Here is an 18,173-nt window from a genome sequence, read left to right as displayed (position 1 = left end):
TCCTTAATTTGTCTAACTGGTTATTATCAATAAAAAGTTTGTGAGTGTTTATTCAAAGCCTGCCAGGGAGTCCAATTCACTTGGTTGCATCTTTAGGTACTTTGTAAAAGGTTCCCATTCCTCTTTGAAGTCACAGTTATCCTTGTCCCGTAGTTTATGTGTCAATTTTGCCAGCTCTGCATAGTCCATCAATTTCTCTTGCCATAATTCTTTAGGCGGGATTTCCTCGTTCTTCCATCCTTGTGCTATTAAGACTCTCGCCGCTGTTGTCGCAGACATGAAGATATTTTTCAACTTCTTTGGCAGGTCTTTTCCTACAATCCCTAATGCTTCAGGTTTTTTGACAAATGTTAGATGGAACATTTTCTTCAATTCATTGTATATCATTTCCCAAAATTTCTTAATTTCATTACAATCCCACCACATCTGATAAAATGTCCCCTCTTCTCTTCTGCGTTTCAGGCCCAGCCGGCACTGGTGGGCTCTGGGAGATGCTTGCTTTGGGGCTGCCCCCTTCCAGACCCACTTCTCACATCGCAGCTGAATGCCCACCCTCTGTGCAGGTGGCACATCTTTCTGGAGGAGAGGGATCTTGCCCCAGATTCTTCAATGCCCCCCAGGACTGGATCTTGTCATGCCCCTACATGGGGCTACCAGAGGAAGCAGCAATGGCCACTGTTACGGAAATTACGGGGTGGGCACATCTTTAAAGTTGTTAAATGTTACAAATACTATGCCTGAATGTATCCTTCCAACTTGACAGCTCAGGGAAGTCACCTAGCTTTAAAAATAATATAAAATCATCTCCTTTCCCAGTCCCCCCCATTCCAAAGCTATTTTCCCCTTGCAAAAGGACTCCAGGAAGCTCTCAAAGGCGGCAATTGCTGGGCTCAATGTTAGCCAAAGGAAGCCAAATCTCATCACCTGACTTGCCTCAGGCTCCAGACATGCAAAGGAACTTCTGTTGTACTTTTGGGTGGTGGGTACTTAAAACATATTTGTCTATGCTCATCTTATACTTGTGTGTTGCCCTGACACATCTGTCTATGCTAAACATGTGTAGCCCTCCCCTTTTGTGACATGTCAGTGATGTAGCAGTGATGTATCAGTGATGCTGTACAAACTGTATTCTGGGATATGGTGGGAAAGTTTTAAAAGTCCTTGTCACCCCATCCTCGGGGTTCAATCTCCTTTTGAACCTGTTGCGCAATAAACTTTGGTCTACAGCAATTTCCTCCGGTTGGGGGCTGGACTCCTTCCTTTATTCCGCAGGGACCCGGGGGGCTCTGCCCGACCAGCTGGGGGACTGAGCAGCCTCACACCCAGATTTTTCCATCGCACCATTGAGGTGTCCGGTTGGCCCCTGTGAGGACAGGGTGCTGGACTAGGTGGGCCCCTTTGGGCCTGATCCTGCAGCCAGGCTCTGCTTATTTTCTTTTGCCTAGTGCTGGGAGAAGTTTTGGCCGTTCCTGGTGTAGCAGGAAACACCCCCCCCCATCATTCAGGTTGTACAAACTCCACACCACATACGCTACACTTCTGTTATAAATTCATAGAAAAATCAACCATACATTGGATTTGCACTGTTCCATTTTATTTTATTCCATATGACAAGGACTATCAAAAGGGGGGTGGCTTGGTCCTGGTCAGCCATAATCCCTTCACCATCTCAGCACATCCACAGGAGCCCTGCCCAGTTGTTATGCCAACCCTGATGATCCCAGACAGAAGACAATCAAGATCACAAAGAACTTGCATATGGGAGTGGATTCAGCATGGACTGGAACAAAGGACAGTGATCAGATCTACCCTCTGGGGGCAGGAAGTGCAAACTCCCCTTTGTCTCCTGGAAGTGACTCATGGGGGGGGGCAAAGGAGGAACCAGCCAGGTGACAAGACACTCAGGTTACCACCACAACTCCTCCCTCAACCCCTCCTTTCTGTGATGTATGCATGATGTTTCTGGGGCTGGTCTTGATCTACAGGGTGGGAATTTCAAAAGTCTTTATAAGACCTTGCACACCATTTTTTTCTTGGTCCCTCCTCTCTCCTGCAGGTGAGGGGAGCACCCTGTTGCAACAGTTCAATAAAGGCCAAGCCTACAGGCTGCTGCTTTGCTCCAAGTAATCCTGGTTGGTGTCTTTGTTTTTGTCCAAGGGAGCCCTTGGATTTTTCCGTTAACACTGGGTTGCCATATGTCCTCTTTTCCCAGGACATGTCCTCTTTTCCACGGGTATGTAAAACGAGAGTCGTCACAGCGATCCATAGTCAAAACTTGGCAGACCTGTCCTCTTTTTCGCTCTTTGAAATATGGCAGACCTCGGCCCTGGGGCAGAGCTACCTCCCAGCCTCTTGCAGCAGGGTTTTGCAGGAGCTGCGCTGTGCCCTGAACGGCTTCTGGGCCGAAGCTGGAGAGGCAGCTGACACCTTTTGAGGCCACATCCTGCGCTGGATCGAATGGGGGACCCTGCTGCCTTTCCTCCAGCCCTGCAAGGCACCATCCAGCACTCAAAGGGTGCTTCAATCCGCCCCTGCAGTAGATGTTTTGGTGTCAACCTGGAATAATGAGTGTTTCGGGATTCTTGGCTCCATAGGCACACACATCAAGGGGGGGGGGCCTTAGTTTCCCTCTTATCGCTCAGCAACACAGCAGGAGCAGCGCCAAGAATGACTCGCCTTCTTCCATCACCTTCTCAGCTCCTCAACCAGAATCTCCCCTTCCCCCCCCACCCCACGAAAACCCCTGGCTTGCAGGATTGCGGTTCCTTTGCTCTGTCATCCTCCCTGATCCCAGCCCGTCCTCCTGGCCACCTGGGGGCCTTTTGTGCCTCTGAATAATAATAATAATAATAATAATAATAATAATAATAATAATAATAATAATAATTTTATTTATACCTCACCCTTCCCAGTTCAAAAACCGGGCTCAGGGCAGCTACTTTAAAACACTTAATTATAAAAGCAGCATAAAATACAGTATAAAAACACGAATAACAATAAAAATAAAAAATCAGTTAGATAATCCCCAGGGCTAGCTGGCTGAATTGGTCCTACTTGGGCCAGCGAGGAGACCAGGGGAGAATTAGCTGTGGGGTTTCAGAGCAGGTAATCTTCATAGGGACGCAGGTGGCGCTGTGGGTAAAACCTCAGTGCCTAGGACTTGCCGATCATATGGTCGGCAGTTCGAATCCCCGTGGTGGGGTGAGCTCCCGTCTTTCGGTCCCAGTTCCTGCCCACCTAGCAGTTCGAAAGCACCCCTAAATGCAAGTAGATAAATAGGGACCGCTTTATAGCGGGAAGGTAAACGGCGTTTCCGTGTGCTGCACTGGTGCTGGCTCGCCAGAGCAGCTTCGTCACGCTGGCCACGTGACCCGGAAGTGTCTCCGGACAGCGCTGGCCCCCAGCCTCTTAAGTGAGATGGGCGCACAACCCTAGAGTCGGACACGACTGGCCCGTATGGGCAGGGGTACCTTTACCTTTACCTTTAATCTTCATAAAAGGGGAGGGGGAGGGACACCCCCTCCCTTCCCCCCTCCCTCGAGACCTCTGGGGCATCAGCAAAGATGATTGACTGATTGATTGTTTGATTCATTGACAGACAGACTGAGTTTACTTAGATGCTGCTTTCTGAGCAGGATCTGCACCCTCAGCTGATTCCAGCAAACGTTCAAAACATCGAAACACAGAGCCTTGGAAATTCAAAGAGACAAAACACAGAGCATGTCGGTAAACTCAAATGACAGCAAAGGCAAACATGGAATAAATTCTATATTACAAAGCAGCACAGCAAGAAATAAACCATCTAGGCTTAAGTAGATGAATGCAAAGCAGAGTTAAGTGACAATCTGGCGCTGGTCTTGTCCTGGAGGAGCCTGGCTTAACTGCCCTTCAGAGGGGAAGGGGCACTGGCAGGCAGCTGGCTGCCATGGCTTTACTCCAGAGGAGGCTGACCGCAGCAAAGGCAAATGTTGGGCAAGGCAGTGATGGCCAGTCTCTTCGCCATCTCTTCAGATGACGCTCTGAAAAAGAGATGTCTGGAGAAACCGTCCTCTGGCGAACTTGGAAAATGCAGCGGGAGACTCTGGGCTTGTTTGGTTTTATTCCGTGAAATTTAGACACGGCTCGGTTGTAAAACACAACAGCTGCGCAGCAGTCCACAAGGAGAAGGAAACAATGAAATAATCGGTAAACACAGCTCTTTAAAACACTCAGAAATAAAGTCAGCAATGAAATGAAAAGAGATTAAAACGTACACTGGCACCGTCCGTGTCTGGGTAGGAAAAGATGTTCTTAGCAGGTGTGGAAAAGAGTACAGGGAAGGCCTGGTGTCAAGTGGCAGGGAGTTCCAGAGTGCAGGTGCCACCACTCCAAAGGCGGAGCAGGTGTTCTGTGGAGCCTGTGACAGGGCCACTTCTGGAATCAAGAGGCGACTCCGAAGAAAACATGATAGAAAGGTAGAATCATACAACTGCAGAGCTGGAAGGGACACCAAGGGTCATCTAGTCTAACCCCCCAGCAAAGCAGGAACCACAGCTAAAGAATCCATGACAGATGACCATCCAGCGTCTGCTTAGAAACCTCAAAGGAAGGAGAGGCCACTGCCTTCCATCCCACCCTCATTTTGTCTTGGGAGACACTGCAGGAGTGCAGGAGAAAAACACCCTCCCTCCCTCCCTCCCTCCCTCCCTTCCTCCCTTCCTTCCTTCCTTCCTTCCTTCCTTCCTTCCTTCCTTCCTTCCTTCCTTCCTTCCTTCCTTCCCTCTCTCCCCCCTCCCTCCCTCCCTCCCTCCCTCCCTCCCTCCCTCCCTCCCTCCCTCCCTCCTCCTTCGCATGCTGCATTTCCGTGGTTCAAACCATGTTGAGGACGCCTTACAACATGAAAAGAAAGCGTATCTGCAACATAACATAGGTTGTCATTCATAAAGAATAAATAAAGCTTTTAAGGATACAAAATCAAACTGAACAAGTGCCACATAAATTACTGTACAACAAAATGAAAAACAAAGCCACAGAAAGCCAACAGCAATATCAGCAGCAGCAACGACCCCCTCTCCAAACAGGACCCCCCCCACCCAAGAGTCTGTTCAGCAGCCTCAGGGTTGTTCTTTTTTTGCAGTTGGAGTCAGTCTGGGCTCTGCCCTCTCAGGCCAGGTGGGACCAGGATTTACAGGACTCCCCTCCTCCCTCCCTCCCTTCTTCTGCACTTCACCTATTCCTCCGTGGAGGTGATGGGAACTGGGCAAAGCCCATGTTCTGCCTCTGGGGGTCTGCATCACCCCCCCTGGGCATCACAGGGGACACGCAGGGGGGGGCCTGCCTCGCCTGCCCCCCTGCTGGCACGTCTGAAGGGGAGATGACTGCCCTTGAGGAGGATTTTGAATTCAACATGGAAATCAGCCCTGCTAAGCCCTGCTTGGGAAGACCTGATGGAACCTCCAGGTCCAGAGGAAGTCTATCTGGATACTTCTGGCTTTTAGGGGTGTTTTCCCACTCTCTGAACAGGAGGCTGGGCCAGTTCCAGCAGGCTAGTCTTATGTTATGAAGGCTTCTGCACCCCAGTTGCTGGAAGCCAAAGGAGGGGAGAATGTTGCTCTTGTGTTCTAATAATAATAATAATAATATACAATAGTCCATTGAAGATTAAAAGCTTCCCTAAACAGGGCTGCCTTCAGATGTTGTCTAAAAGTCTGGTAGTTGCTATTCTCTTTGACATCTGATGAGAGGGCGTTCCACAGGGCGGGCGCCACCACCAAGAAGGCCCTCTGCCTGGTTCCCTGTAACTTGGCTTCTTGCAGTGAGGGAACTGCCAGAAGGCCCTCGGCGCTGGACCTCAGTGTCCGGGCAGAATGATGGGGGTGGAGACGCTCCTTCAGGTCTACTGGACCGAGGCCATTTAGGGCTTTCAAGGTCAGCACCAATACTTTGAATTGTGCTCGGAAATGTCCTGGGAGCCAAAGTAGGTCTTTCAAGACCGGTGTTATGTGGTCTTGACTGCTGCTCCCAGTCACCAGTCCAGCTGCCGCATTCTGGATTAGTTGTAGTTCCCGGGTCACCTTCAAAGGGAGCCCCACATAGAGAGCATTGCAGTAGTCCAAGCGGGAGATAACCAGAGCATGCACCACTCTGAAGACAGTCTGTGGGCAGGGAGGGTCTCATCCTGCGTACCAGGTGGAGCTGGGAGACAGCTGCCTACCTGGACACAGAACTGACCTGCACCTCCATGGACAGCTGTGAGTCCAGAATGACTCCCAGGCTGCGCACCTGGTCCTTCAGGGGCACAGTTACAGGACCAGGGAGTCCTCCACACCTGCCCGCCCCCTGTCCCCCCAAAACAGTCTTCTGTCTTGTCAGAATTCAACCTCAATCTGTTGGCCGCCATCCATCCTGCGTGTGGGCTTCTCTTCTGCCTGGTTCACCAGGAGAAGAGGAGGGTGGATGAGATGGGCCTCCTTTGGCTCTGCTCATGTTCTTGCCTCCTTTGGAGTACTGCATTCTCCTCTCTGGAGAGGAGGAGGAGGAGGAGCAGGGAGGCTGTGGGGAGGTGGAGAAGACTCTCCGAAGCCCCTTCTCCATGTTTCCCGCTCCCCCTCCTATCTCCGGGAGGCAGGCTGTGTCTTCCGCGATGCCGCTCTGAGCAGATGGCGCGGGATAAAAGGCTCGCTTTCTGCTCGATTTGCAAATCTGGGCGCATTTGCCAGCGGGGTGAGGAGCCTCTCGGAGCCTCCCTGAAGGTCCTTGTCAAGCGGCGCATTTGCTCGCCGGAGGCTTATTTTAAATTCAATTGAGGTTCTGCCGGGAAGTGGAGCTAAATGGGCATTTAAGGATTATCTTTATTTATTGACTTAGAAGATGTACCAGCTCCTGACCCCCCCCTGCTGCTGCCCCCCCCCCGCCTTCCCTGCCCGCACCCGGTGGCTCGTTGAAGGTCACCCGAGAGGCCCGGTGGGCATTGGTGGGAAGGTGGCAACTGGCGGTGCCCCCAAGTGGGGAGGGCCCCCCCAGAAAAAAGGCGGCAGGCGTGTTCTCCAGATGCATCTCAGAGGGAGGAGACCCCAAGCGCAACCTGACTTCTCACTTGGATTTTGTGGGAGTAAAAATAAGCCTGGGACATTTCCCAGCTGCTCAGTGGGGATTTTGCTTTCTTTCTTTTTCATTTTTCTTTTTTAGATTTGTAACCAGTTTTATTACACAAAATGTTCAGCAATATCTACTTCTCACTGGTTTGCTCTGGCCTGCTTCTAATGATGTCAGAATCACCTGGGTCAATGAGGGCAAGTGTACACACTCTGTAGTACTTTCCACAAGATGTACCCAATTCAATATTGTAGTGGTCACACCAGTTTTGGCCAACATACCACAGTATTCCGTTTCTGATTCCCTTAGAGCTGGACAGTTGTTGGCTAGGATGACCAACTTGGCTTTGCCCTGTCGGATCATTTTCAGAATCTGCTTGTATCTCAATACATATTTACCACTTTTCATAACCAGCTGAAGTCTAGAGTTTATGGACTCGAGGGACTTTTTTTCGTCTTCTTGGCAGCCACCATCCTGTTGACTCACATCGGCTCTGCTGTTACCAGAGAGGCACATCTGGGTATTTTGCTTTCTGAACGTAGGTAGTAAGAAACCTGCTAGATCTTGCCAATGGCCCATCTAGTCTAGCACCCTCTTTTCCGGGGGGCCACTCAGGTGCCTCAAAGGGGAACCCACAGGCACAAGAGAAATACTGCCCTTCTGAGGTTTCTAGCAAAAGACATTCAGAAGCATTTCTGCCTGTGATGGTGGGGGCAGAACACAGCCACCTGGACTAGCAGCCTGCAATGGTCTTCTGTTCATCCAGAAATTCGTCTCTGCCTCTTTTGAAGCCACCCTGTGGGGTTGTGGACAGTAAAGGTAAAGGTACCCCTGACCATTAGGTCCAGTGGTGACAGACTCTGGGGTTGCAGTGCTCATCTCGCTTTATTGGCTGAGGGATCTGGTGTACAACTTCCGGGTCATGTGGCTGGCATTACTAAGCCACTTCTGGAGAACCAGAGCAGCGCACGGAAATGCCGTTTACCTTCCCGCTGGAGCGGTACCTGTTTATCTACTTGCACTTTGACGTGCTTTAGAACTGCTAGGTTGGCAGGAGCAGGAACTGAGCAACGGAAGCTCACCCCGTCACGGGGATTCGAACCGCCAACCTTCTGATCGGCAAGTCCTAGGCTCTGTGGTTTAGACCACAGCGCCACCCGCGTCTGTGGGAATGTTGTGGACAGTAGGAGAGGATATATTGATTAAATATTATCCTTCTTCACTCATGCTTGTGAGTCAGCAACAGGGCGACATTCCCCTGCATATTGCAGGCAGCTAGTTGGTAGATTCGTTCGAATCTCTTTAGTTAAGCAATCCAGTCTGGCTTGTCCAGATTGGATTATTCCTGGTAAATTCCTCCTTTGTTTCCTCTTTAAAATAATAAAGACACAACAGTCTTCTATTAAGAATAACAAGAAGTTTACTTACATTCAGTTCACAGTATGATCCCGAAGGCAGGCTTTAGCTTGTAGTTGCAGAAGAGAGAGTGAGTTTATCCCATATGGGGATGAGCCCATGTGCTGCTGGCTGGGAGCCAGCAGACAGCAAGAACATCAAGATGGTATAAAGAGAAGAAGAAGGGAAGATGGCTGCGTGACCAGCCCTGTTATGGGGTCTGCCAGGGTCACACGCAGGGGGAGGATGCTCCAGAGCAGGTGGGGTAGGAAGTCCTCCTGGCTGGAGTAACACCCCCCCTACGTGTCCACTCTGGGCAAACAGGAAGTGTTGTACTTGACTGCTTATGCTATATCCCACACACCCAGGTTGGTGGCCATCAGTGCCTACTGGGGGAGGGAGTTTCCCAGTTTAACTCTGCGCTGCGTGAAGAAGGACTTTCAACTGCCTTCAACCTTCTGACATTCAGTTTCCTTCTCTGTTTCATAGCCTCAGTGTTATGAGAGAGGGAGGAAAACTTTTCTCATTCGGCTTCCTCCAGGACAGGCATCATTTCACAAACTCCAATCGCGTTGCCTCTTCCTTGCCTTTTCTCCAAACTAAAACCCCAAATGCTGCAAACTTTCTTTATCTCCCCCCCCCCGATAATTCTAGTGGGCCTTTTCCAACCCCACAATATCACTTTGAGGTGGTCACCCCAAAGTCCTAGGAGAGGCAAGAGGGGGAAATGGTCCCAGCATGCTTTTGTGTAGTGTGGTATAGTGGTTAAGAGCGGTAGATTCTTAATCTGGGGAACTGGGTTCGCATCTCTGCTCCTCCACCTGCAGCTGCTGGGTGACCTTGGGCCAGTCCCACTTCTTTGAAGTCTCTCAGCCCCACTCACCCCACAGAGTGTTTGTTGGGGGGGAGGAAGGGAAAGGAGATTGTGAGCCGCTTTGAGACTCCTTAAAGGGAGTGAAAGGCGGGATATCAAATCCAAACTCTTCTTCTTCAACACCAGGCACCACCCGGCCTCCTGCAGCTTCTCTCTCTGGCACACTGGGCCAATGGAGGCTGGCACTTCCTGGGACAAGGAGATCAGGGCCCCCTCCCTCACAGGGGGTTGGACTGGATGACCCCTAGGGCCCCCTTCCAACTCTAAAGTCCTCTGATTCTATGACGCAGAAGGAGGAAGTGAAACGGGGGCCTCAGAGGTCGCAAAAAGCATCCTGAACTTTTTAAAGCTTATTGCTCTGGACCTTGAAAGAGAGCGGAGGAGAGTCTGTAAAAGCAGCAGCAGAACAGGCGAGCCAAAGCTAAACCTTTCTGGCAGGCATTATTAGATCAATAAAGAGTTTGTGCGTGTGTGTATATAGATATATGTATATGTATAGGAGGTCTTCCTGCTGTCTCTCTCATGGAGGCTGAATCTCTCCACAATCTACTGGAGCTTTGGCCAGGGGTGGGGTGGGGGTGGCAGGGTGAGGAGGGCCCTGCTGGAGACATGGGCTGGATCCTGACTCTCCTCCTTTTCCTCCTGGGCAGCTGGCTTCTCCCTCCTCCTCCTGTTCCTTGGGGTGGGCAAAAGGGAAAGTGGGGTAGCCTAGCCCATCTGCAATGGGGCTCCTTGCCCTGGGGGTCCCAACTGTTGCAGGAAACCCCCTCAATCATTCAGTTTGTACAAACATGACACACACACACACTCACACGAATCAGCCATTCCACTTTTATTTTACACCATGAGGGAAGGACTATCAAAGGGGGGAGACTTGACACAAGGCAGCCATAATCCCCCAAGCCCACAGCGAGCCCTCCCCAGTTGGCATGCCAACCTTGATGGTCCTAGACAGAAGATCATCACGCTCACAAAGGACCTGCATATGGGAGTGGATTCAGTAGGGACTGAAACAAAGGACAGCGACCAGCCCTTCCCTCTGGGGGCAGGAAACAGTGAACTCCCCTTTGTCCTCAGGAAAGTACACATGGGGAGGGGGAAAGGAGGAATTGGACAGGTGACAAGACCCTCAGGTTACCACCACAACTCCTCCCTCATCCCCTCCTCTTAGTGATTTGTCAATGATGTAGTCATGATGTACTTATGATGCAGTCTTAGGGGTGTAGCTTAGCAGCTAATAAAAGTTTGGGGGCTCTTTTGTTCAGGGCTTCCATCTTGTCCCACCTGGTGGCAGGTGGGAGTCCTGTCGCGAGAGTCTTCAATCAAGACCAAGCTGACTGGCTGCTGTTTTGCTCTGGTATTCCTGGCTGGGGTCCTTGTTTTTTGTCCAAAGGAGCCCTCAGATTTCTCCATTAACACCTCCCTCCTGCCCAGGACAGAAGGGGGGGCAAGGAGATTTTGGGGTCAGAAAAGTTCTGTGTGAGCTGTGGCCTTCCTGTGCCTGCTTGCATACCTTTTTTTCTTTTTGGAGGCATGGGAGTTAGAATCATAGAACTGCAGAGTTGGGGGGACCCTGAGGGTCATCTAGTCCAACCCCTCGCAATGCAGTAATCTCAGCTCCCGTGGCAGAGTCCACAGGGTTAGTCACGAAGGGAGAGAACAAGGAGCCAGACCAGAAAGATGCCTCTTGGTTGATCTAGCATGCAGAAATGGAGGCTTCCCGGAATATCCCAGAAACTCTTCCAATATCAAACGAGGGTAATTAGCATCAGGAAAATAATAACCTCATCTGCTTGTAAAAAAGAGATATCTAATTTAGCATGTTTGTTTTGCTTTCATTTCCTAAGCAGGGTCAAAACTTTGAAACAGCAAAGCTTGCCTGATATGTATGTGGGATTGGGATCCCTTCATCGTTACCAATCAACTTGCGAAACAGATAATATTCTTCCCACCCTCTGCGTCAGGGCCAGATCCGCTCTTCTACCTTATCATGGGGGTGGTTGTGGAAGGTGGAGAGGGGGGGGTCTCATTTATGGCCATTATCCCCTAGAGCAGGGTTCAGCAACCTTTTTCAGCCGGGGGCAGGTCCACTGTCCCTCGGACCATGTGGGGGGGGCTGGACTATATTTTGAAAAAAAATATAGGGAGCTAGTACCAAAAGAGTTCTAGAATTAATGGAGATATTCGGCCAGGTCGCAGGATTTAAACTAAACAAACAGAAAACAAAGGTGCTGGAAAAAAATCTAACAAAAGAGGAGAAAGATAGGTTTCAAAGTGAAACTGGGTTGGAAATAGCAAAAAAGGTTAAGTACCTGGGGGTAAACCTAACATCTAAAAATGTGAATCTATTTAAAGATAACTACGAAAAATGCTGGACAGAAGTTAAAAAAGATCTAGATATATGGTCTAGGCTGAAACTTTCCTTGTTAGGCCGAATTGCTGTTATCAAGATGAATGTATTGCCAAGAATGTTGTTTTTATTTCAGACGTTGCAGATTCTAGACAAAATGGACTGTTTCAAGAAGTGGCAGAAAGATATATCTAAATTTGTCTGGCAGGGCAAAAAGCCCAGAATAAAATTTAAGATTTTAACTGATGCAAAAGATAGAGGGGGCTTCGCCCTGCCAGACTTAAGACTTTATTATGAATCAGCAGCATTTTGCTGGTTGAAGCAATGGCTACTTCTTGAAGACACAGACATTCTTGATCTGGAAGGATACGATAATAGTTTTGGTTGGCATGCATATCTGTGGTATGACAAGGTAAAGGTCTATAAAAGTTTTAAAAACCATATTGTCAGGAAAGCACTGTATAATGTTTGGAATAGATACAAAGATTTACTGGAAAGTAAAACCCCTAGGTGGTTGTCACCAATGGAAGCGAAAGCAGTGAAAAAAATCAACATGGACTCTAATTGGCCTAAGTATTGTGAAATTTTAGAATATGATGGTGAAAAACTGAAGCTACAAAGTTTTGAGAAGCTAAAGCATAAAGTTCGAGATTGGTTACACTACCGTCAGATAAATGAGATGTTTAAGCAGGACAGGAAACTTGGTTTTCAGAAGGAGAGGTCAAAGTTAGAAACAGAATTGTTAGAATCCAATACTAAGAATTTATCTAAAATGTATAATTTGCTGCTGAAATGGAATACACAGGATGAAACGGTGAAATCCAGCCATGATTAAATGGGCACAGGATGTTTGATGACTGGGAACAGTTATGGACCACCGGTGTTAAATTTACGGCATGTAATGCCTTGAAAGAGAACATAATGAAAATGATTTATAGGTGGTACATGACCCCAGTCAAACTTGCAAAGATCTACCATCTGCCCAATAACAAATGTTGGAAATGTAACGAGGCTGAAGGTACTTTTTATCATCTTTGGTGGACTTGCCCAAAGATTAAAGCCTACTGGGAAATGATCTATAATGAAATTAAGAAAGTCCTTAAGTGGACATTTGTAAAGAAACCGGAGGCTTTTCTCTTGGGCATGGTCGGCCAATTGGTATCAAAGAAGGATAAGACATTCTTTATGTATGCAACCACGGCAGCAAGAATCCTGTTGGCAAAGTATTGGAAGATGCAAGAATTACCTACTCTGGAAGAATGGCAATCGAAGGTGATGGAATATATGGGACTGGCAGAGATGACCGGCAGAATCTGTGACCAGAGGAAAGAGACAGTGGAAGAGGACTGGGGGAAATTTAAAACATATTTAAAAAACTATTGCAAAATTGTGGACTGATAAGATGTTAAGGGGTAAGAAACAAAGAATTACAGCTGTAAATCTTAAACTTTAAGAAAATTCATAAGGGACTTGACTAAAGATTGATTGATGAGTTGCTCGAAAAAATGGCAAAACAAGGATGTGGCAAAGGGAAGGCATGGGGAAGTCAATTTTTGTTTGTTCGTTTTTGATGTTTGTGTTTGTTTGTTTTAATATGTGGAAAAACTAATAAAAATATTATAAAAAAAAAATAATGAATGAATTCCTATGCCCCACAAATAACCCGGAGATGCATTTTAAATAAAAGCATTCATTCTACTCATGTAAAAACAGGCTGATTCCCAGAATGTCCGGGGGCCGGATTGAGAAGGCGATTGGGCCTTAGTTTGCCTACCCCTGCCCTAGAGCAATTCCTGGAGGCTCCCAGACCCATAGAGAGGGAAGGGGAAGTATCCAGGGAAGGAGGCCACAATCCAGCCTCCAAGGAAGGAGGGAGACTGTTCCGCTGTTAAGCAGCTCCTGCTGTCAGAAAGTTCTTCCTGCTGTCTAGTTGGAACCTTCTTTTTTTGGAGCCATGAGTTCTGTTAGCGGAGAAATCTGAGGGATCCCTTGGACAAAAAACAAGGATCCCAGCCAGGAATACCAGAGCAAAAGAGCAGCCAGTCGGCTGGGTCTTGATTGAAGACTGTCACGACAGGACTCCCACCTGCCACAAGGTGGAACAAGATGGAAGCCCACAACAAAAGAAGACCCCGACTTTTATTAGCTACTAATCCCTCATGCTACACCCCTAAGACTACATCACAACTACATCACAAAAAGGAGGGGTTCAGGGAGGAGTTGTGGTGGTAACCTGAGGGTCTTCTCACCTGTCCGGTTCCTCCTTTCCCCTCCCCATGATTACATTCCTGAGGACAAAGAGGAGTTCACTGTTTCCTGCCCCCAGAGGGAAGGGCTGGTCACTGGCCTGTACTGAATCCACTCCCATTTGCAGGTCCTTTGTGAGTGTGATGGTCTTCTGTCTAGGACAGGGGTCTGCAACCTTTAAGACAAAAAGAGCCACTTGGACCCGTTTCCGAAAGAGAAAAAAAACCTGGGAGCCGCAAAACCAAAACCAAATATATCTCCGGAGCCGCGATCTGAAGGTGACGTCGGGACGGTGAGTGACTAACGCACGCACTGCCCCCATGCAACGTCACAGCCAGTACAGCGCCCGCCACAGTGGGGAGTGTCGGGGCGCACAATGCGCCTCCTCCCCTTGCTAGTATCCGCCCCGGAGCCGCGGCAAAGGTGTAAAAGAGCCACATGCGGCTCCGGAGCCGCGGGTTGCAGACCCCTGGTCTAGGACCATCAAGGTTGGCATGCCAACTGGGCAGGTTTTCTGCGGACTTCTTGGTATGCTTGAGAGATTATGGCTGGCCTGTATAAAACCTTCCCCATTTTGTAGTCCTTCCTTCGTGGAGTAAAATAAAAGTGGAACGGTACAGATCCGATGTATGGTTGATTTTCTATGAATTTATAACAGAAGCGTCGCATATGTCTTGTGTGTGTCGAGTTTGATTGGGGGGGGGTCCTGCAACAGCTTTAAGTCCTACTCTCCAGAGCAGGAGAAAACAAGCTTCCTCCATCTTCCATGGGACAGCCCTTCAGATATTTGAAGGTGGCTCTCATATCTCCTCTCAGTCTCCTCTTTTCCAGGCTAAACATTCCCAGCTCCTTCAGCTTTTCCTCATTGACCGTTCAACCTCTGCATGTGCTCCAGCTTGTCAACCTCCTTCTTAATTTGTGGTGCCCAGAACTGGACACAGGATTCCAGGTGTGGTCTGACTTAAGGCAGAATAGAGTGGAACTATGACTTCCTTTAGGGACACGGGGTGAGCTCCCGCTGCTCGGTCCCTGCTCCTGCCAACCTAGCAGTTCAAAAACACGTCAAAGTGCAAGTAGATAAATAGGCACCGCTCCGGCAGGAAGGTAAATGGCGTTTGCGTGCGCTGCTCTGGTTCGCCAGAAGCGGCTTAGTCATGCTGGCCACATGACCCGGAAGCTGTACGCCGGCTCCTTCGGCCAATAAAGCGAGATCAGCGCTGCAACCCCAGAGTTGGTCAAGACTGGACCTAATGGTCAGGGGTCCCTTTACCTTTATGACTTCTCTTGATCTGGACACTAGACTTCTGTGGATGCAGCCGAGAATAGCATTAGCTTTTTTTGCTGCTGCCTCACACTGTTGACTCGTGTGAAGCTTGTGGTCCACCAAGACCCCAAGATCCTTTAAAATTGTACTGCCAGTAAGCCAGGTGTCCCCCATCCTATATTGGTGCAGGTGGTCCTTGACCCTGAAGCCCAGGTGTCCTCCTGGCAGCTGTTCCATTTGCTCACAGGTGATGATGTCCTCTTGTTGCTGGTCAGAGGTCCAAGCACTCTTTGAGTTAAACTGTGGAACTCCCTCCCACAGGGCGGCTTTAAAAGCAGGTGAGACGAGTTCATGGGTAGCAACTGGGTTATGGCTGCAGCGGCTCAGCTCCTGCCCCACAGGCCTCCTTCTTTGGGGTGGGGGTCCTGAGAAGGGGTGCATTGCAGCTGCCAAGCCCACAAGCATGTGAAGAAAGCCAACCCTCTCACTTTGGCCAGAGGGGACTCTGCAAAGGGGAGGGCTGGTGGCCATGTCTGGGATCCCCCCCCCAACCAGGGTGTTCTCAGGGGGGGTCTTCTTCCTGGGCATCTCTCCCCCCCCCACAACAACCTCCCACTTAGCACTGACATTTCCAGCTGCTGGAATCTGGCCTTGACCAGAGAAAATGAATTTCATGGGATGAGGAAGATGCTGAAAGGCTCCTCCAACCTTGTTGGTGCTTTGGTCCCCGTTGCCATGGCGATCTGAGTCACATCCCACTCTTGCTGCGCTCTTCACCTAGGATGGGTGGGGTGTTTCCCCCCCCAGATGGGGGGGGTGGAGTGCCGTGTGATTGTCTCTCCCTCTCCCTTCAGTCATTTCTCCATCTTCTGCTCTCAAAAGGAGAAGAGGGAGGGAATGGCTGCAAGTGATAGCGCCCCCACCTCTTGGAATAAAGAAATTTTAATGCATTAAAGGGCATTTTAATGTTGTATTTTAATCTTGTTTTTTAATCAATTTGTTTTTGTATCAGTTGTTAGCTGCCCTGAGCCTGGTCTTGGCTGGGGAGGGCGGGGTATAAATAAAATTTATTATTATTATTATTTATGATGATGATTGGCATGGGCTGCAGCCTGGCCTTGGCACATCCTTGGCTCTGCCCTCCCCCCGAAACCAGGAAGACTGGAAGGCCTGGAGGTTTTGAAGCAGAGCTTTGCTTTAGTTGTGATCCCTGCACCCCAGGGGGTTGGACTAGATGATACTTGGAGGGCCCCCTGGTCCAACTCTACGATTCTGTGACTCTGGGCCATCCCTGCGTTTGCTCTGGCTGCTGCATATTTCATGCCCAGGGCTTTCCTGCAGGGGGAAAGCGCTTGTTCAGTTTCATTAAACTTAATTGTTTTCTCATTATTCTACCAAGTTGCCTGCAAGCACAACATGCTCTGGCTCTCCTTTGCCGCAGGTGGTGGGCGCACAAGCCCCTTTGGGGAGTGAGAGGAGGGGGGCCTGGACGGATGAGAAACCACCTCAGGACCTGGGGGGGTGGAAGCAGAGCCGTCAGGGGCTGCCCCCTCCAGGCAAGACCCAACCATCCTGGGCAGCCGGGGGTCTTAAAGGACAGCCTCTTGCTGGCTGGAGGGGGAATCTCTGGGGTCTCCTGCCTCAACCAATGGGAGGCTTTGGGCTCAGGAGCCCCAGGTGATGTTCCACCAACTTGGGTGTGAGATAAGAATTTAAGGTCTTAGATATATAATCAATGTACCAACCAAGCACGTACATAGATCAGCACAGGAAGACCGACCTGAAACCATTTTTGATTCCCAAACTGACCAAATGTTTTCTCTGCAGGGTCAAAGGAAAATGGAAAAACCTCCCCATTGCCTCCTCCTTCACAAATCCTGTCTTAAGGGTATGTCTGTGTATGAATAGGGTGTGAGCCTGTGACCTGGCTCAGGAACCAAAAGACTGGCCAGGCTCCCCAGGCAATCCAATCAAGTGACCATTAACAGGTAACCTGGCAGACAGGAGGCAAACAAAGCACTCAGATTTCTGCTGTAGACTGCCACTTCTGTAATGTAGGTATGATGTATCTGGGGGTGGTCTGGGGGCTTGCACATCATTGTTCTGGGTTCCTCCTTCCTCCTGCATGTGGGGAGTGAGGACCCTGTTGCAGCAGATCAATCAAGATGAGGCTTACTAGCTGCTTTGCTTCTCAAGATTCTCTGGTTGGCCTCTGTTCTTTTCTCCTACCAATGGAGAACCTAAATAAGGACTCTATATGGGCTCTTGGATACCCCATATGGGGAAAAGGGCAGATTTTGTTTACAACAGGTGGCTCTAGAAAGAGGATCAGACCTATTCACGGAGGAGGAGAGGACTATAGGGGGCTACTAGGCAGGACGGCTCTGCCCTGGCGCCATAGTCAGAGGCAGTAAGCGCTTTGGAAAGCCAGCTGCCGGAAGCGGCAAGAGGGGAGAGTTGCTCTTGGGCTCGGATCCTGCTTCCCCAAAGAGGCACCTGGTCAGCCTGTGAGGACAGGAGGCTGGACCAGGTGGGCCATGGGCTCAATCCAGCATCTGGGCTCTTCTGATGTCCTTATGGAACTCCCAGGTCCAGAGGCAGTCTATCTTGGTTCCCAGGGTCTTAAGGGTATCTGGCCACTTCCAGGACAGGAGGCTGGACTAGACAGTCTCCCTTTGGCCCCACCCAGCAGCCTCTGCATATATAAATATCATTTTTATTGATTTTCCAAATTTCACCACAAATTCAGACAAAATTAATACACCCCCCCCAAACCTTGGTTTCCTGCACTGTGTTCTTGACGTGTCAAAAGTTTCCTCTTGTTGCTGCTTTATTTCTGCTTATGTTCATTGCAGGGGGTGAGACTAGATGTCCCTGGGTAGCCCCTCCCGACTCTACAACCCTTGTTTTCACCAGTAGCTTCTTCCCTCGAGAGCAAAACGGCAGCAGAAATGGATTCCTGGCCTCTC

At 49.5% G+C, this 18,173-nt stretch overlaps 1 pseudogene across 1 annotated transcript; it reads right to left on the bottom strand.

Annotated features, from left to right (window-relative positions):
• Window positions 1-7,153: 7,153 nt before the first annotated feature.
• LOC309375491 (large ribosomal subunit protein eL30 pseudogene) lies at window positions 7,154-7,585 on the bottom strand (annotated as a pseudogene). Its single transcript has one exon. The product of its transcript is annotated as a large ribosomal subunit protein eL30 pseudogene (transcript).
• Between the last annotated feature and the right edge of the window lie 10,588 nt (window positions 7,586-18,173).

The sequence above is a fragment of the Podarcis melisellensis genome (genome assembly GCF_964234715.1).
Source record: "Podarcis melisellensis genome assembly, chromosome: 8".
Taxonomy (NCBI): domain Eukaryota; kingdom Metazoa; phylum Chordata; class Lepidosauria; order Squamata; family Lacertidae; genus Podarcis; species Podarcis melisellensis.
The sequence above is the reverse complement of the archived record's forward strand: the minus strand, read 5'-3'. Positions and strand labels throughout refer to the sequence as shown.